The sequence below is a fragment of the Sphaerodactylus townsendi genome, linkage group LG13, assembly GCF_021028975.2.
Source record: "Sphaerodactylus townsendi isolate TG3544 linkage group LG13, MPM_Stown_v2.3, whole genome shotgun sequence".
Lineage (NCBI taxonomy): Eukaryota > Metazoa > Chordata > Lepidosauria > Squamata > Sphaerodactylidae > Sphaerodactylus > Sphaerodactylus townsendi.
In genome coordinates, this window is record NC_059437.1 from 41,378,282 (window position 1) to 41,399,077 (window position 20,796).

The window sequence follows — 20,796 nt, forward strand, 5'->3', positions numbered from 1 at the left end:
TGTGCATTGGGTAAAAACAACAACAACACATCAATAGAGTCTTGCTGTGGGTGACATCTGGAAGAGGGGTAGCGGAGTTGTGGATTTTTATCAAGTGGCATGTGCAGGTAATGTAGAAGGGGCAAAAGGACACGAACCCCAAAAACCCTTAAAGCTGGTCCCAATCTGGGAACTTGGATCACTGCATCCTTTTTTTTTTCTGTGAATGTTTTATCTCCTTGGAATCTCATTATTGCAGTAGAAGTTAGGACCTTAAAGGAAATGTGACACAAAGCTTGTGGATGGCCTCAACCTGCATCTTTTCCTCCCCTTCATTTTTGCTTTTATCCTCTAACTCTTTACTTCCCCCTATTTTTCACCCCTCTCTATTTGCTATCCCTCTTCCCTTCCATCCCAGCTTCCTTTCCTTACTCTCCACTTTCCCCTTCTTCCCCCCCCCCCCCCCCCCGCACCCAGCATGCCTGAAGCTGGAGCAGAAAGAGTCAGCCGAACCCTTAATTGCTGCTCAGCACCCTGATGTCAATAGGAGGTGACATCTCCCAAGAAGGAAGCTGCAACCGTCTTGGTGCATATTCCTTCTGTCGGAGCACATCAGAGCAGATGTCACAACCCAGAAAGCTAGAAGCCATGGGAGAAGCAGGGAGCCACTCGAATCGTTGTGAAGCTGGCGTGAAACATCAACGAGGTTGGTAAACCTCACTTTCCACGGCGGGTTCTCCCAACAGTTTCTGCACTGTTGGTCTCCGGCTGTGAGCATTTACAAGAGCTGACATGCCAGGGGTTGCATGCAATATTACACCAGGGTTTTTAAGCAAAACAATTGTTTGGATCCAACTCCAGCATGGCTGCTTGGCTCCCAGTGGGAGGGTAGCTTTTAGTAACTGAGCAGGATGGTGTTTGGTGGCACAGAAGGGAGCAGAAATTGGATGCTTTGCCGTGAAAGACACTTGTGTTCTGTGCTTCTCCCCATAACATACAGGGAGGGAAATACAAGTTGCAAACTCATTTTGTAAATCTTGTTCAGTGGTAATGACCTTATCTGCTCTGGCTGACTGGGCCTCTCTAGGATCTCAGGTAGTCTATGTGTACCACCTAGCATCCTTGAACTGGAAATGCCACTGTATGCATTTTGTATGAACAAGATTCCCCAGTTCCTCCATTCTTCAGTTAGAATCATCTCAAGTTGCAGGGTTGAAGGCCATCTCAAGTTGCAGGGTTGAAGGAAGGTTAACCAGGTGGGCAGGAGCTTCGACTCAGTGGCTGAGCATCTGCTTAGCATGTAGAAGGTCCTCAATTCAATTCCCAGCATCACCAGTTAAAATTATTAGATAGTAAGTGATCCCCTGATCTGGTTGGCCCAGGCTGGCCTGATCCCATCAGATATTGGAAACTAAGCAGGGTCAGTCCTGCAGTGGCGTAGCACCCAGGGGACAGGGGGCATCTTGCACTGGGTGCGTGTCGGTGTGAGGGCTGGGCAGGTGGGGTGGGGGGGCATGGCAGGGGCACAGGGCACACACGTGCCCCCTGGTGCAGTTCCCCCTCGCTATGGCTCTGCAGTCCTGTTTAGTACTTGGATGGGAGGCCACCAAGGAATTCCAGGATCACTATACAGAGGCAGGCAATGGCAACCTATCTCTGCTTATCTCTTGCCTTGAAACCCAAATGGATTGGCATGAGTCAGCTGCGATTGATGACTTTTTCCATCAACAGTAAGTAATGGGAATCACCTCTGTAGAATCATAGAGTTGGAAGAGGCCATAAAGGGCATCTAGTCCAACTTCCTGCTCAATGCAGGATCAGCCTAAAGCATCCTAGGCAAGTGTTTGTTTAGCTGCTGCTTAAGTGTTGCCTAAGAAGAGGGGCTCACCTCTTCCCTAGACAGCTGCTTCTGCTGTTGCACAACTCTTAACTATAAAAAATATCCTAATAACCAGTCAGAACTTTTCATCTTCTAATTTATACCTGAGACCCTGAGTAGCTGCTGCTGGCCAGAGTAGACAATAACAACCAGCTTAGACTATAAGTCTGCTTTATGTGTTCAGCTGGCAGATTCACCATCTGAAACCAGAACCTTCCAAGAACCACCTCTTTTTACGACTGTTTGTCTTCCGCATGTTTGTCCATGCTTAGCTTCTTCGATCTTGAGAAGGCTGCCATCAAACAGAATACACACCTTCCCTCATCTCTCTTTCTCTTTGCACCAAATATTCTGTCAGACGTTTGGACATCCTGCTCATCGTAGTCTAAACAGACAGCACCGAGTTCAGTGAACCAGTGGTCCAGGGCAGCTTTTCTTGAGCTTGCTGAAGGATTCTGTTCCATACATATTCATGGAGAAATGCCATTTGGTTTCTTTCTAAACCATTTTGCTCTGACCGGGCTGGTACAGGAGGGAAAAGTCCCATGTGATTGTGAATCTTGTCAGAAAGATCTCAAAGCCCTTCAATGAAGCTGGCAGCCATGGATCTATCTGCCTCCATGCTCTGTCATCTCTGTCTGTGTGCCTGCAGCCTATTTCTGTGTCCTTTCCTCTCACATTCCATATTTGCCCCCAGCATGCTCCTGTACCAGTGGTTATGGCATGCTCTCTGCCTACCCCTAAGGCACAGATTTGCATCAAAAAGCCCATCGTGTTGGACTTTCCCCCAGAATTTCCCCCCAGAGTAGACACAGTGACATTGCATCTGTCACAGGAAGCCCCCGGAGAAGGTGCCAAATTCCTTCACGTTCCCTCCACCCCCCCAGGTCTCGGCATTTGCTCAAGGCGGACATGATTGCTGTGCTTTCTCCCAGTGCCTGCCCATAACGAATGGTGTTTATGTCCACCAGAAAGCTTCTGCCATCTGTAGCAGAGGAAGCTCAAGGCAGTTTCTCAAAGCACAAGTACAACACTAAACAGGATGTGAGCCAGGAGCAGGCTCCGGAATGAGAGAAATGCACATTCCAGTCTCGCTTGAGCAAAGAGTCTCTGTGGGTGTGCAGGCAGGGCCAGGTACGTCAGCAGCTTCCACCATGCCTGGACCCAGCTCGAGCTGAAGCCATCTGCCTTCCAGCTTCCCCTCTTGCAATCATTACAGGCCATGTATGCATGCAGTACTTGCCCCATGACTGTTTGCTTTGCAGTGGGGTTTTCTTGAGGTTATTTGTTTATACAGATTCTCCCCCATGTGCAGTGTCCCCAGCTGAGCCAATCCGCCATTTTGCTCGCCCACCACTTCCTGGTTGTTTCCATTTAACTTCCATTTGGGGAGGTTGCCTGTCATCTTTTTTTTAAAAAATCACCTTTGGTATAGAGCAGTGATGGTGAACCTTTTCAAGACCAAGTGCCGAAATTGCAACCCAAAACCCACTTATTTATCACAAAGTGCCAACACGGCAATTTAACCTGAATACTGAGGTTTTAGTCCTGCTTGCACCCACCGCTCTGCCCTGCACTGCTCCAGTGCCTCCACCCCACCCCTCTGCCTTCACCCCACCCGCTCAATCAGGGGCCAGCCTGCTCTAGCCTCCAGCAAGTCCCGCACACACCGCTCTGCGCCTCTCTGGCATCTCCGCCTGCTCTGCCCCCCCCCCTCCCCGCGGGCATCAGCCACTCGGAGCACAGGCACCAGGCCTGCCAGCAGAGTCCTCACTGCTCGCTGAGGGGCATTGTGCCCAGCGGCCCAGGCCAGTCTAGATGTGTGAGTGTGGGGGGGTGATTTTCCACCCCCCACCTCTGTGGGGGGGGGCACGTGTGCCCACAGAGAGGGCACGTGTGCCCACAGAGAGGGCTCTGAGTGCCACCTCTGGCACTCGTGCCATAGGTTCACCATCACTGGTATAGATTTACTTTGCTAGACCATGTCAATTTCACTTCATAAGATCCATTGCTCCAGCAATAGACCTTAAGCATTGATTTAAAAAAAAAAGACCTTCTGATCGTTCTGAAATGGTGGCCTGAAGAGTGGGAGGAACTGATATTGTGCGTTAGAAGGTGGGGAGGAGCAAGAAAACCTGAAGAAAGGCAAACGCATATTGAACCTCTTTGCTTACCCTGAGAAACCATGGGGATTCTCTGATCTGAGAGCAGGGTGATAGCCAAAAAAAGGGGGGAAAGTGTGCATAACAGAGAATCAAACCTGAAGGACATGGATGCTCAAACTGAAGGACACCACACATGCGTAAGTGGCCATGGTTTCTACTGTACCTGCTTGAGGGTGGGGGACATGTCTGAGAACTGTTAATAACTAGCCCCAGAGTGTCAGTTTTGGCAACTACATATTTGTGTGTTGCTTGTTTGTAATATTTTTGCGTGAATTTTGTAAACTACCTGGATGGTCACATGAGGCGGAGGTTTTAAAACTCTTTTAGACCAGTAAGTAAACAATTAGTGAGGTTATCAGATTTGCATGGGGGATTCCCATGTGAGAAGTCGCTGGAAACAGGCCTTTTCAGGGGTGAGGCAACAGCCCTAGGCCACATACATGGGAGGGCAATAACATTTGCAGAAATAAGCCAGAATCAACAGTGCTGTGGTTCAGACAGCTCTTTTCCGCAGAACAGGATCTTCTGATAGAAACATCTGTTGGTGAGCTCATATCTGAACCTGCTCCAAGAAAGTAGGCAGAAAAACAGACAACAATCACAAAAAAACTGAAGATGGTTTGTCCTTTATGTTGACACATTCCTTGAATTTCTACTATATGCTATGAAATGAGGTAAGGGGAAAAACAGGACCTACTCAAGGCTAAAGGGGTGCCATATTTGGAAAGGTTGTTCAGTGGCCATTTAGGATTTGCCTTGTTTTTGAGAGGCAAGTTGTTTTAATAAAGTTGCCTAATTTGTTTTCAACTGGGAAAAAATTGATATAGTAGGAATGAAGGGGGCCCTCCCCAAGCCCCTCAAAAAGAATCTGTTTCTTCGCAACCGACAGGAAACTTCTGAAATCCTGCAACCAACCTTGAGAAACACCCTGACGTTTAGTGTCTACGAACTGTTACCAAACAGAAATGCACACACTGAATTAAAAACAGTTACATTCAGAGTTTTTTCCTCCTTATAATGAGCACCTTTTTGAAATAAATCATTACTTCCCTATGTTACTCTTTCCTTCCATTAAGCATTTTGCAGTTCTTGCTGGCGAAGTAGCTCAAAGGGGATTTTTCAAAGATCACTTAGGCATAGTAACAGTGATAGCGATCTTGAAAATCCACCATGAGCCAAGGAGAGTCTTGTATAGACAAAGCAAGGCCTGTAAGATGGATGCTTTTTGGAACATCACTTTTTTTGAGGGAGGGCACCATCATGCAATGACTTTTTTAAAAGCAGAAGTTTCCCTGTCCTATTAACAAACTCTTTCTTCCTCTTAAATGCAAGCTGTTTTGTTAGAAGAACAAAAGTTTGGATTTATATCCTGCTTGTCTCAACCATCAGGATTCTCAAAGCGGTTTACAAACTCCTTCCCTTCCTCTTCCCACAATAGACACCTTGTGAGGTAAATGGAACTAAGAGAGTTCAGAGAGAACTGTGACAAGCCCAAGGTCACCCAGCAGGCTTCCTGTGTAGGAGGATGGGAACAAACCCAAATAAGAAGCAAAGAACCCTGCTGTTTGTTTTATAAAAGCAGGGTGGATTGCAGTATTCACTGGTCCTGTTGTGGTTGCAGTTCTGGGTGGGGCTAACAGCCATGTTGGAAATAGGCAAAGTCCTGGAGACAGTATGCCTCTGAAGGCTAGTTGCTTGGGGGCAGTAGGCTCAGGGACGCTTTGGCTTCCATGTCCCCATGAGAGACCCCAGTTCCTTGGCCATGCAAAGCTCCTCTTGACAGTCCCCAACTATCTCACCAGGATGCTCCCAGCCTCCCACCCATGGTAGGGCTGGCCTAAGACTACAGAAAAGAAAGGTGCTCCATGCTTGAATCCTTCTCTTCCTCTAGACATCCAGAAAGCTGTAGAAGAGTGCTCCTCAGACTAGCCCTGTTGTGCTTTAAATGCCCCCCTACTCCCCCGGACCTTTGGAAGTGATAAGGTAGTGGTAAAATCCATCCTTTTGAGTCCAGGAATCCACAGTCTCAAGGGATGTAGGCAAGGAAGGAAGTCTCTCAGGGCTTTAAGTTGGCCAGAGGTCACATGAAGGCCAACCAACGCAGAAATGTATCCTGCATCAAAATTGCCCAGGTTCCACTCCTTTTAAGAACTGCAAAGGAGGGATTCCTGGTGGATTGTGCTCTGCGATCTCCATCGATGAAACAGGGAGCATCTCTGTGATTTGCCCAGCAGATGCAATACCTTGCCAAAGCCCATGTTAACAGGAATCCATTTATCAACTCTCGTGCCAACAGTCACCTCCTCCAAGACTGGATGAGTAGGATGAGAAGGAAGCCAGACGGTAGTTCATACCAGTCTTTGTTGGCAGAGCAACTGTCTGGCATCAAGAAGCCAAACAGCCATGGGACATTGTAATGAAGTTATTGTCTGCTTTAGAAAAGAAATGAACGCACTGGAGCAGTAGAGATTGATTGGTAGAGAACGTGAAGATGGCAGGGAGAAATAAACGAATCCCCTAAGAGTAAAGGAAAAAGAGGCTGGGCAGCAAAGTATGGACTGAGGTTTTTTTTCCCTTAGAAAAACAAATTTCAACAATTGCTAAACAGGAGGATAACTAAATAACGAATGGTTAGGAAGCTTTCAGAAGTTTGCCTTGAATTGCTGTAGCAAAACTGTCACTCCGTCCTCTGTGGCCTCTTGTGCAAACCCCTTTCTTTTCTTCAGTAGGTGCTTGTGAAGCAAATGTGGCATTCCAGTATTTGGCAGCCCCCCATCCCCATGCATTTTGGCAAACTGGTGTCATATTTTATCTGGGATATTGGAGCTGTTCTGTGCCTGGGCATATCTATATTACAGCTGTAAACTGGTATGACACCCATCCCAAGAAATATAGAGCCAGGGCCCACCTAGTCCAGCATCCTGTCTCACACAGCAGCCAGTCAGTTACTGCAAAAGGCCAACAAACAGAGCACTGGGTCAAGGCCTCCTCTTGATGTTGTCTCCTAACACTGATATTTAGAGGTGGTTGGGGATGTTCCCTTTAGTCACATTGGCTAATAGCTACCAATGGACTTACCTTATGACCGTGGTGGCGAACCTTTGGCACTCCAGATGTTATGGACTACAATTCCCATCAGTCTCAATTGGCCATGCTGGCAGGGGCTGATGGGAATTGTAGTCCATAATATCTGGAGTGCCAAAGGTTCGCCACCACTGCCTTATGTTGATATGTATACAATGCCCAGGAAAGCCCACTCTTGTCAGATCTTTGTTGGAAGAAAGGGACTTTACGCTGTTTCCTGCCTCATCCTACAGAGGGTTTTTTTTTACTACTGAGCTAGTGGCTAGATAGGGACTTAGCAATTTGTCACCTTTACTCTATCATGCTGACTCTATCCCTTTGATGTAGACTGATACTCTTAGGGACTTCCTCCCTTGCTTCCGCCTTCTTCTTGAACCTCTCCATCTTACCTTCACCATGCCTAGGGAGAGGATGTGTCTCCTATGCATCCACCTCCAACCAGCTAGATTAGATTAGATCAGGGGTGGGCAATTATTTTTTCCATGGGGCCGCATAAGAAACAGAAAATATTGTGGAGGACCGGGCCAAAAGGCAGGGGGGCGAGGCGCTTTTGAAAGCCCCACAGAAGCCGGTAGCCAAGGCAACTGGCTTCTGCGGGGTTTTCAAAGGCGCCTCGCTCCCCAGCATGGCAAATTAGTTTGACTAGAGACCATGGTGGGGACAACTGAAAATATTAATGATACGGACAATGTCCATTACACATCATTGCATCTACAGCCCCAAAAGACCATCGTCTATTCACACTCTTAGACCCCAAAAGACCATCTTCTGTTCACATCCTTAGACATCTTCATGAGTTCCTGGGAACGAAAGTCCATTATATTTATATTTATTTATTTATTTATTAGGTTTATAGACCGCCCTCCCCCGGAGGGCTCAGGGCGGTGAACAATATAAAGAGCACAATCAATTAAAATACAATATAAATATAAATTAGGATGGCTCTGATAAAAATAAACCTTACTCTATTAAAATGCAGCATTAATAATTTAGTTCCAGATGGCGCCTACTATCATTCCCACAGAAGCCCCAGAGTGGGGGTTTATAGGTCTTCATGATGATGTCAAAGAAGAACAAGAAGAGGAGGGAGGGAGGAGGGCCCTATCAACGGCATTAGTCTCCCCAAAGGCCCGATTGGAACAGCTCAGTCTTGCAGGCCCTCACGGAACTCAATGAGGTCCCGCCAGAAGTCCAGTACAGCTGGAGGAAGAGCGTTCCTGAGGCTGGGAATAGCCAGAACTGTAAAGGCTCTGGCCCGGGTGGAAACCAACATTATCATGTAAATGGCCAGGGATCACCCGGTAAATTGGCCTCTGCTGAACGCATGAAGACCGGTTCGGGACATATGGGGTAAAGAGCGGTCCCGTGGAGTCGCGGAGGCCCCAGGCGGCGTAAGGCCTTAAAGGGGAACACCAGGACCTGGAAAATGATTCAGTATTCAATTGGTAACCAATGCAAGCGGCATTAACACAGGTGTAATATGCTCTCCCATGGCGCCTCCTGTAAGCATGCACGGCGCTGGCTGCATTCCTGGACCATCTTTAATCTCCGAATCAGGCGCCGAAGGCCAGCGTAGGCCGAGTTGCAATAGTCTAACCTGGAGGTGACCGTTGCATGGACCACAGTATGGCCAAGTCAGCGCGGGAGAGGAAGGGAGCCAACCGTCGAGACTGAAAGCGAAGATGGTAGAAACGCGACCCGGGTTATATGGGCCACCTGGAGTCTCCAGTAAGAAAGGGACGAATCCAGGTGGACCCCCCAGGTTGTGGACAGAGGGGGCTGGTGCCAATAAAGCCCCCCCCTCCACCGGTGACTGCAAATTCCCTACCTCCCCCCCACGTCTCAGCCAGAGGATCTCCGTCTTCGATGGATTCAGTTTCAGCCTGCTCTGTTTCAGCCAACCAGCCATTAAACAATGCTGGAGAAGCCACAGGGGGGGCGGCTGACCACTCCCCCCTCCATCAACAGAATGAGCTGAGTGTCATCGACGTATTGATGACCACGGCAGCCCTAAGCTCCACACCAACTTCAAGGCAAAGGTTGCATATAGATGTTAAATAATAGTGGGAACAACGAGTGTACCCTGAGGCACCCTGCAATGAAGCGAGCACCTCTGAGATAGCTTGGTCCCCACACCGCACTAGCTGCGTTCGGTCCCGGAGAAAGCGAGGCAATCCATTCAAGAACAGTGCCTGCGCACCCCGGAAGCTGACCAGGCGGTGAGTCAAAACCGTGATCGACCACATCAAGCGCTTCTTGATTAGATCTAGCAAGAACCAGCAGCGCCCGATCACTGACGGTCTAGTTGTAAAGCGGAGCAAATCTGTGATAGCGGCAGGAGCAGTCTCGATCCCAAGCCCAGCACGGAAACAGGACTGGAAGGGATCAAAAGCCGATGTGTCCTCCAGGAAAGCCGAAGCTGCTCCAACACCACTCTCTCAAGTACCTTCCCCAGAAGCGAAAGATTCGAAACTTGAGTGGTAATTGGCCAGATCACCAGGATCTAGCGATGGTCTTTTCAAGAGTGGTAGGACCACTGCCTCCTTCAACCCACCAGGAAAAAAACTCGCTTGCTCAAGGGAGCTATTGATGCCTCAGCAGGTGAGATTAAGTGGCTCCTCCTGTGCACGCTTTAATAAGCCAGGAGGGGCATGGATCCAGAAGAGGACAGGTAGTAGGTGTAACAGCAGCCAGGGCCCTGTGGGCAAGCTGACTTCCGAGAGCAGGGAGAACTGGGTATGCAAGGGCCAGAAGACAGCAAGGGAGCCTCCAGCTTCGGCTTATTGTGTCTCTAAGGTGGCAGGAGTAGATGCGTGGCCGGGCGACATGACTTTATCTGCAAAAAAAAGCTCATAAATGCCTCACAGCTAATAGCCAATTGACGGTTTGTGGACCCCTGGGACAGTGAGGTCAAGGACCGAATAATGCGAACAATTGTGCCGGGCGGGAGCTAGCAGACGCCGTGAGGGAGGAGGAGAAGAAAACTCTCTTATCGCCTTCTTCGGCCAGCTTTGCCATCATAGGCTTTCATAAACGTCCTATAAGATGTTACACAGTGTGGCCTCGTCTGCTGAGCTTTCCTCCACACTACGCTCTAGTCGTCTAAGTTCCCGCTTCATATGGCGTAGGGCTCCTCGGTGTGCAGGGAGCCAGCCGCGAAGCGGCGGCGTAGAGGACGCCTGGGAGCAATCACCTCGATGGCATCGGAAAGATGGGAATTCCAGTTCTTCCACTAACCCGTCGAGGGTGCCGGTGGAGTCTCAGAGTCCCTTATGAGCATTCAGTGAATCCGATAGGGATCCATAAGTCTCCGCGGGCGGACAAAAAAAATCGTCCGATACGCCTAGACAGGGTTGTTGTGGCATGTCCATCCGAACCTTCAGGGCATAATGGTCAGACCATGGCACTCTATCAATAGAGGATATGACCATATTAACCCCCGATCCAAAGACCAAGTCCAGTGTGTGACCGCCCTCATGAGTGGGGCCAGAATTTACCAAGGAGAGGCCCAGTGCCACCATGGATGATACAATTCAGGTCCGCGAGCCACTGTAACATGAGGCGTAAGCGTCGACATGGACATTGAAGTCCCCCCCAGAACAATAAGCCTGGGGAACCAGCCAACGCCCAGTCAGCCACCACCTCCAGCAGCCCACGGCAGGCTATCTCCCGGCTTGCACGCTAAGCCACCCGGGTACACCAGGAGAACAGCCAACCTTTCCTGGGCCAACCACTCCAAAGCGCCGGTATTACCACTCTAGACCATCGTATCTCTCAGGGACAGGGGCTGCCCTAAAAGGGATGGTATTACGGACGAACATTGCCACGCCTCCCCCCCGGCCCCGTGTTCGTGACTGGATCGCAATGACACGCGAAACCCGGGGGCGAACCTCACTTAGAGCGACGGTCTCACCTTCACGCACCCAGGTCTCGGTGATACAAGCCAGGTCCATCTGCAGGTCCCCGAGAAAATCCCGGAGAACTGTGGTCTTATTATTTATGGACCTGGCATTGATCAGCACCAATGACGAAGCGGAGTCGCTCTGAACCCTACCACCTACGTTCCTCGGGATAGGTCGGAGGTCAGAAGACGAGCGAGCGTGTCTATCTCTCCCTCGCCTTCTCTCATATGGCCACCACCTACCGTCATATCTACCCCGTCCCATTAATACCGGGATCTCCGGGCCCCCAAGTGGGGCCCCCATTTCCCACTATCTCCCTCCTACCTATTCCCCGGCGAAAACTCTCCACCGTGGTGGACTCGGATTTGCTGCTGTCCCTAATATTAATATTTACACTAACACAATTTCAGCCAGTGCCAGACCAATCAGCCTAGTGCCAGACCAATCTGCAGCGATATTACTTAACATCTACTTTCACAGCAGTTACTAGCTAATCATCCAATTTCTTACAATAACGTAGCCAATTAAAATACACATCAGTTGAATTCTATGTGATATTCATAATGCTGTAATCAGTAGCAGAGCTAAAGTCCAGAAGCTCAGTAAGGACTTGATGTAGTTGTAGTGCCAGCCCTGTCCACGGTCTTCGCACCAACTGAAGGACCACTACTGGCCTCTGGTGATCATTGGTGATCATAGTGGTAATATATACCTCTTCAAAGAGTCCCCGTCCAGAGCTCCCACCATCCAGACAGGGCCCTTCTGATGTTATTCTCTGAGGGCCAGATGTCACCACTGAAGTCCAAAAGATGTAAGCAGGGTAATAGCAGTCCAAAAGATGTAAGCAGATGTAATAGCAAACACCTGCCACTAAGCTCACTAGAAAACCCTCAATTCTCCTCCTCAACTAAATAACCCTGTTTCACCTAACTCACTAACTTCCTATAGGGGGTGGAGATGTAAAAGGTAATATAAGGACAAACGATAATAAAGTGCAAATGCAAGATGGAAGTTACAGGGGTTCAAATCCCCATGGGAAGGGAGGGAGGGACTTCTGCCACCAGCCCCCCTCTATCCCCCACACAGTGATGTGCACCAGCGAGTTGAGCCTACAAGAGGCCAGTTGTACAAAGTTGGCTTCGCTAACGATGTTTGTCCCAAACTCGGGGAGCAGCAGGCAGATGACAAACCCACGCCCAGAACAGGAGAGGTCGGTCCCTGCCACTGACCTCCTCCCACCATCTGGCACACGCAACTTGCGCAGCTGAAGAGTCCAGTTGAACAACACCCAGACAAGGGGACAGTTGGTTGCCTCCAAAGCAGAGGGGAGAGGTAGGCTAAGCTCTCAGAATGCCCTCTTGGCATTTCTCATCAGTGCAGTTTGACTCAATATTCCCCACTTAGATTCCTCTTCCTGTGCAAAATCAAATGCATGTGTTTTTAATTTACAAGCAAATCTACAAAGCCGAGAGCGAAAAGTATAGAATCAGAACCACAAACAAACAAAAAGAAATGAATGAATGAATATAAAAATAAACAGAATGGGGAACATTTGCTCATTTCTGCTTTTAGCACACATGTGCAGCCATAACAAATGAAGAGAAGCTCTGATCAACTGCCAGTCCTTTACCACGGAGAAAACATAACAAGGCCTGCCATAACTGGGTCCCTCCAAACCAGCATCTCACTAACACTTTGAAACACTGAATCTGGCTTCCAGTTAACACAGACGGAAGTAGCAGCAACAAGTCGCATCAGAAAAAGTAAGGTAACAAAAAGCTGCTCCATGAAGCAGTACATTTGGAATCAAGGATATTAGTCTTCATGGCTATAGTAAACTTCCAGGAGACAGTTCCTACACAAGCAAATGAAACAGGAGCAGTTGAAGAACAGGCTGCAAATACAGTAGCCATAATGGACAGATGCATTCTTTGGTCTTATAGAGCAGGGACAATGCAGTGGCTAGGAAACGGAATTAAAAATCAGGAAATTGACTACTGGAATCTCATTTCTGCTGAGAAAACAGTAAAAGTGTTACTCTGCACTTTTCCTGGGAGTAAGCCCCATTGAATAAGTCTCAGTAGAATTCCAAATAGACTTCTTGTAAGGGCCTAGTACCCCAGTCAATAACAAGACTCAAGAATGGCTTCAAGAGCTTTATTGAAACAGTGTCGGACCCATATGGCCAGGTAGCTGAGACGGAGGTCCCAGCTCCCTGGCTCCCAGTATAAACCTTACAATTACAATCAGGTAGCCCCCACCCTTGCATTCCCCATATCAGCATTAGAAAGGACAGTTGAAGACAGTTGCAGTAGATACATTGTTTTGGGCCTGAGATTAGGAGGAATCGATAAACTCTATTCACTACCTTGCTACAAAACAGGAAAGCTGAACCTCTGACCTGGGGCAAGGCTGATGCAAGACCAGCCACTGAAGGGCATGCCCAGGTATGTCTCAGGCGCTTTGGCAGGCCCCGAATGGCAGGGCCTGACACTTATTTAGGATCACAGTCATGTCAGACTAGGGATAATACTGCTCTAGTTGGAGTGTTGTTGAACATTGCGTACATGATGTTCTTGGTTTGAATGATGCTTTTGGGGGATGCAAACTGAAGAGTGATGTATATGAAAGCTCTGGAACACTGGTGAAGAAAGGACCCTCGAAGTCTCCCATTCAAGATCTCCCTGCAACGCTTTGTTTAAGCAACGTGACGTCTCTTTCCTCTTTCTACCCTCCTGGCTCACAGGCCCTGTTTCCTCTGGCAAGCAAGAGAACCCGAAGACAACATCAGCTGCCAGACACAAAAGGCGGCAGAAATCAAATAAAAGGAAAATGCAGCAGCCACAAGTCCGCCTAGCATAAATATTTATGCTAGAGGAAGACACGGTGCCTGAGTAATGACCTTCTAGCTGGTATTAATAGAGATAATGTGGGGCTGGTTGCCAGACAGAGAGTAAGGAACGGATGGATTTTAAAGTTCTGTGTTGCCCCACCGTCCCAACTGATCTTGTCATTATGTATTCACACACGTATCCCTCCCTACCCTGAATAGTTGCCAATCTCCAGGTTGTGTCTGGAGTTCTCGTAGAATTAGAACTGATCTCCGGATGACGTGATGTTTGGGAAGAAATTGCTGGGTTGATGGTTGTTAAGATGGCCGCTGGAGTTGTTGCAGTTGCCTAAGTACGGTTGGCAACCTCTCTGTGGCCGCTCTCTCCCCAACCCCCGTGCCAACCAACTGGCTGAAGGGGGACTTACAAGCAGCAAAAGAGGGTCTAAGCCTGTGTTGCCAGCAATGTACTGATGTCACTGCTGGTGCACAGTGGAAGTGATGTCATCACACTGCCAGCAATGCAGGAACGCTCTGGTATTTGGGCAAAAACTCTATGGTAAAAAATGACTTCTAACATAGAGATTTTGCCCAAATACCTGAGCCTCCCCAAGTCATCATGATGACATCACTTTCATGACATTATCTTGTTGCCAGTAACACCAACCTTGGCCATTCTTTGCTCCCAGTAATTCCCCCCTGGGGATACATGACAACCCTACCTCTAGGCCAAGTGGTATATATAAATAAAGCTCGTTCCATTCCTTCACAAGCAACTGGGATCTGTTCTTAGTCAGGATCTTCCAAAAGCCTCAAAGTCAAGATTCTGCTCAACTGTGGTTTAAACTTAGTTTCGACTACTGGCATGTTGGGCAAAGTTGCCAACCTTAAGGTGAGACCAGTGGTGGGATTCAAGTAATTTAACTACTGGTTCTGGTGGTGAGATTCAAATAATTCAACAACTGTTTACAAGCACCATTGAACAACCGATTCTGCCAAAGTGGTGCGAACCTGCTGAATCCCACCACTGGGTGAGACCCAGAGGCCTGGCCATCTCCCAGAAATACAGTTGATCTATAAACATCTGTGATCAGTTCCCTTGGAGAAAAAGGCTGCATTGGAGGGTGGCTCCATAGAAATTTCATCATAGAGTTTCTGGAAATTGCCACTTGTCATTTTTGTGTAGCTCAAGGAATCACCAAGAACTCCATGGTCAGAACTTCCCATAAATAGATGAGGGCTTCTCCTTTCTTCTTAATTTTTCTCCTGGAGCTCTGCCTTCCCCACAGTCTCCCTGCCAACTGGCAGGCACTGCCGGGCAACCCTAGGCTTCACCCCTCAGATCTCCAGGAATCTGGCATCATCGATGACTCTATTGCGAGGAGTAAATAATTTCTCTGGTTCACCCGGATTGACCCCCATCCGTACATCATAGAAAACCAGAGAGAGGTTCCAAGCCAGAGTCCTTCGTCATGCTCTGTGTGAGAATGGAGGGTGGGGGAGGAACAAGAGGAGCACAGAGAAATGAGAAACAAGCTGTGTTCCCCTCCCCCGTCTTGCTAAAATGCAGCCCATTGTGAAGTCAGATTGCCACCTGCTGTGTATTAGCCACATGAAATTCAGCCAGCTCTGGCTGTCTCATGGTTCATTATATTACATGATCATTGATGCTCATCTTGCCTCAAAGTAGCGTATAACATTATCCTCCTCTCCTGCAGTTTATCCTCACAATGACAGCAATCCTGTGTAGTAGGTTTGGCTGAGAGAGACCAACTGACCCAATATCACCCAGGCCCTTAGAGCACCAGCCAATAAACACAGGGTGCAGCAGGAGTACATGAGCCTTGTGCAGCCCCAGGCCATTTGCACGCCTCCGTGCAGGCAGCCCCGGAGCTAACGCAAGCCACCTATGTGCCTTTGCATGGAGGCACGCGTTCTCTTTTTTTGCTTACCTTCCACTGATGCGCAGCTATGCAGACAGGCACAGATGAACCCCCAGAGCCTTGCTGTGCCCAGAGGTGCCTGCATGGCTCTGCAGATGGGAGCCAGGAGGTAAACAAAACCCAAAAAAGCACAGCTGCATAATGCGCCTTCTGCCCAGCCGTTCGCTCGGCCGCAGCTACGAGGCGCATTAAAACAAGAGAATCTCAGATAGTGTGATTCTTGAAAAACCCAGGTTTTTTTTTGGGGGGGGGATGTTAGGAGTGGGATCCGTGCAAAGTCCCCCACCCACCCGGGTTTTATCCCGCCCTTAACCAATGTTTGTTGGCCCCTGCAAAAAGGGCCCCAGAGAGCTTCCATGACAGAGTGGGGATTGAAATTTTGCAATCTGACATTCTAATCTCTATGGCCCCTTCTGCACACGCAAAATAATGCATTTTCAAACCACTTTCACAACTGTTTGCAAGTGGATTTTGCTATTCCGCACAGCTTCAAAGAGCACTGAAAGCAATTTGAAAGTGCATTATTCTGCATGTGCGGAATGAGCCTATATTATGATGGCTCATGTTGGAAGACATGCATTAACCCGGGACATGAGTGTTTCATTTTTGTGCTATCCGAGTATTAGGATGAGATGAAGGCCTGGTTTGTTGGCGCATATTTTCTTCCTGTGTCTTCCTCAAGGCAACCCATTCTCTTTTACAGAGAGGAACCAGAAGGGGAGCTGCTGGTCTTGATCTATTAAGAGGAGGATCCCAACCCAGACATGAAAGCGGAGAGTAAGCCCCACAATTGACTCCATGATGGACCACACGTGAGAAATTAAATAAACATCATTCATCACTGGCCTTTGTCGGCTTACAGCTGTATTTATTTCCAGGCTCGCTGGTTATTTATGGGTCCTCCTGCTTTATAGAAAAGCTTTGTTGAGAAGTGGTGGTAATGGGAGAGGGACACTAAGTGTTTCATTGCTTAAACCAACACCCGATCCTCCCTCCCCAAAAAAGACTCCAACTGAATCGTACCTTCCCTGTTTCCTATTACATAGGCCTGAGAGGTGGCTTAGAAGCCAACAGTATCTTTGCCTACGTCCACCATTCTAAAAGATGGTCCTGGTTGCTAAAAATATACTCCTGCAAATACAGAAATCACCACCAAGAAACATTTGCTATGTTTCCAGCAATCCTGGTGCTGTTTGCCGAGAATACTTTGGGAGCACTATATAGAAATAAAACTGATTGTGTGAACTGGCTCTTCAAACCAAGCCACACACAATCGAACAAGGTAACGCAGGGCACTTCTGCAAATAAAGGCTTATGTATGTATGTATATGAAGAATAATGCACTTTCAATCCACTTCTACAATTGTTTGCAAGTGGATTTTGCTATTTTGCATAGTAAAATCCAGCTGCAAAGTGCATTGGAAGTGGATTGAAAGTGCATTATTCTGCATGTGCGGAAGAAGCCGCAGTCCTCACTGAAAACAGTACTATTTGATGCCTTCGTGTGGGAAGTTGTATGTTTGAAAGCATTTCCCATGCAAAAAAAAATAGTTATTCATTTATAATATGCTTCACATCGGAGGGGCTTCAAGGCAAGAGACGTTCATAGGTGTTTTGCCATTGCCTTCCTCTGCAGGGGCTAAGAGAGTTCTGAGGGAACTATGACTGGCCCTAGGTCACCCAGCAGGCTTCATGTGTAGGAGTGGGGAAACAAAACCGGCTCTCCAGATTAGAGTCCCCAGTTCCTAACCACTACATCACACAGACATTAAGGTAGAATGAAATGTTGCAAAGAGAAATTATGGAATTATCAGTATATGGCACAGGTGCCAAACTCGCAACCCTCCAGATGTTATGGACTACAGTTCCCATCATCCCTGGCAGCATGATACTGGCAGGGGATGATGGGAACTGTAGTCCATAACATCTGGAGGGCTGCGAATTCGACACCTATGGTATATGGGAACCTCCCCAGTAAACTTGGGACAGTTGGAAGATCTGAATCTTCCAATGCAGCTTCTTTTGATTTTCAGTATTTTGTTCATTTTAATGGCTTGGGCATTCAGCTAGTCTGTATTGATTAGACAAACCAGCCCCGTTTTGCTTGGGAAAGCGAAGGGTGAAATGTTTTTTTTTTACTACCACCGGCTACCATGATTCCTCTGAATGATGGCTGAGGGAGTTGGAGAAAGGAGCAGCATCCATAAATAAAACCCAATCTAATGAGCCTTTAATTAGGTATTTACATGACAGTCCAATTAGGTTTCTGAAAGAGCGGTTAAAGTCTATTAGCTAATTAGGGGGATTATTTAAGATGCATTTTTGAACCACACACACCAAAAAAAAAACACCCCCTCCTACTTATAAGATGCAAGTGAGTGCCTTACAACCACAGAAACATTTGTCTGAGGCAGAAAGGCTGACTTTCACATCGCCATTAACTCATGTCGTTCAGGCCTTTGGGCTTCCTGCCTTCTAAACAAAACCAAGCAGAAACTTTGAAATATTAAAATAGGCCCATGACAGTAAACAGGATGAAGTGACTGCTGCTGAATTGACTGAGAAGAGACAGCTCAGCTGAAGAAGCAGGGGCAAGGGGGGAAATATATACAAACATGTTGGGTTTGCTTCCTGCAAGAATCCTGAGAAATGAAGCCTGGTACTGGTGTGGAGAGCTCTACGCTAGGGACATTTTCCCCTCACAATTTCCCCTCAGAATTGTCATTCTGTGGAAAGAGAGAAGGGGAATCCCTGCCACAAGATGGGGCCAGGGTCACTGGCTCTCAAAAGGGATAGGATAAATTCGTCAAGGACAGGTAGGGTTGTCAAATGCAGCATGGGAAATTCGTGGAGATTCGTACTGTCCCGAGATCCTCACCACTGCCCAGCTTTCAGCAAATCATTAAAAATGGCTGTTTACAATAAAAAATGCTGATCCAGTCTAGTCTCTGGTTCATTCCGCACATGCAGAATAATGCACTTTCAAACTGCTTTCAGTGCTCTTTGAAGCTGTGCGGAATAGCAAAATCCACTTGCAAACAGTTGTGAAAGTGGTTTGAAAACGCATTATTTTGCGTGTGCGGAAGGGGCCTCTTTCTCCTTCTGCTTTTGTTTGAATGGGATGGTTTGATTAGCGGTTGCTACGTTTTTCATTCAATTTATCTGGTAATTTTCCCTATATGGAGACATACAGATTTATATAGGTGGACTATAAATATTTTTTAATGACTCCCACGACAACCACCCTGGTGGTGGTAGAAAGTGCAGTCAAGTCACAGCTGACTCGTGGCTGTGAAAACCCATATGGTTTTCGAGCCAAGAGATGTCCAGAGATGTCTGCATGGGCTGAGGGAGGTCTGAGGGAACTGTGACCGGCCCAGGGTCACCCAGCAGGTTTTATAAAGAGGAGTGGGGAATCGAACCCAGTTCTCCAGATTAGAGTCCTGCCCCTCTTAACCACTTCATCCCACTGGCTCTCAGCTACCTCTGACCTCTACAAATTTGTCCTTCTCCTGGCCATTCAAGCGCTGAAAAATTCAGTGCCCTCCTTATCTATCTGGTGACAAAAGAGCTGGGGTGGACTGGCTGTTTAACCTACCAGGATATCTCCAGGTAGGCCTTAAAGGGCCATTGGTGATCAGAAATAAGCCGAGCCGAGCCCTAGTCACTGTGTCAACCCCTAAGCCACTAGGTCTAGACCCTTAAGCTCACCAGTTGTCTTTACCTGCACTGGTGCCAAGTTTCAAGAGTATGAAGTGGGTGAGCTAAAACCCATTGTTTGCGCCTCCGAGTTCCGACCTCTTCAGGGCTGGCTTGTAGCACCACAAGGGTCATCCATCTTGTCTTGTTCCAGTGTCACAGTCACTACCCGGTCCGCTCCTGATTCAAAGTAGTAAATAGATCCCTCCCTATTCTCGAATATGTATCAACTATAAGCATGACTTCTGACAAACACACAAACAACTGGCAGGCTGAATCAGCTTCGCCAGGCTCTCCCCAACCTAGGCGTCTGTATCACAACCTTTTCACTCACATTCCAAAGGATTATATAATCTGACCTTATGCCGCACCTGATGGGTGTTGCTGAGGCCAACTCAATTCTCTGTCATTCCATCTATGGAAAACAGCTCTTTCCAGGGAGAAGGTGAGTGCCGGGTGGGGGAGGCGGCATGAAGCCGCTGCCGTTCACTCGGCAGCGGCTTCATGCCGGCGTTTCCCCAAAAAGAGCGCTGGGAAGCGCTCTGGGGAAACGCCGCCTTCAGGCCGGCCAGGCGGCGCGTGGGCGGCGCGGCTGCGTTGCAGCTGCACCCCCCGTGCGAATGGCGGCCTGGAGACGGTGTTTTTACCGTCTCCAGGCCGCCATGAATTGCCCGTGCAGAAACGGCCTTAGCACTGAACTCTGCAAAAGGAGACAAAAGAAAGAACTGCTAGTAAATTATACGAGTGAGTGAATGACACATGGGTGGGGTGAAGTACTCTGTGTGTGTGTGTTTAATAGCTTGCCTGGTTCATACACAGTTCCACATTTCTGATTCAAACTCTCACCCCAGCCTGGTAGCAATAAATTAGGAACTCCACCCAACAGCATCCATCTGACATGCCAGATAATAGTACAGAGACACAGACAGGGTAATGTTATGTCCTTCAAGTAGGAGAGTTCAAGGTGAACACTGCTAATTTCCTGGCATCCATGTGCCCAGCTTCCTAACCTAAGTATCAGGCAATCTGGAGTTTAAATTTGGAACTGAGGGGCCTTGTGAGCATCCAAGCTCTCTTCAGTAAGGATTTTTCTAGAAGGTTCCTTATTTGAAACTCTCTCCAAGTTTTGGAGCTCCAGATTACGTGGTCTGGTTTCCAAAGCAGAACCCACACATTAGAAATCTCACACTGTTCCATTTTATATTTCCAGATATTGTACAGAGCACTATGCATAACACGTTTTTTGAAGTTTTCAGCTCCTTCTGTTCAAATACCTCCTTTTCCACCTATTTATATGCATGTGTACATTGATAAA

General features: G+C 47.9%; 1 long non-coding RNA gene across 1 annotated transcript; it reads left to right on the forward strand.

Moving 5' to 3' along the window:
• The first annotated feature begins 582 nt into the window (after positions 1–582).
• LOC125442596 lies at positions 583–16,628 on the forward strand. The gene is made up of 2 exons (XR_007246018.1): positions 583–685; positions 16,486–16,628. It is a non-coding gene; the product is annotated as an uncharacterized LOC125442596 (long non-coding RNA).
• The last annotated feature ends 4,168 nt before the right edge of the window (positions 16,629–20,796 follow it).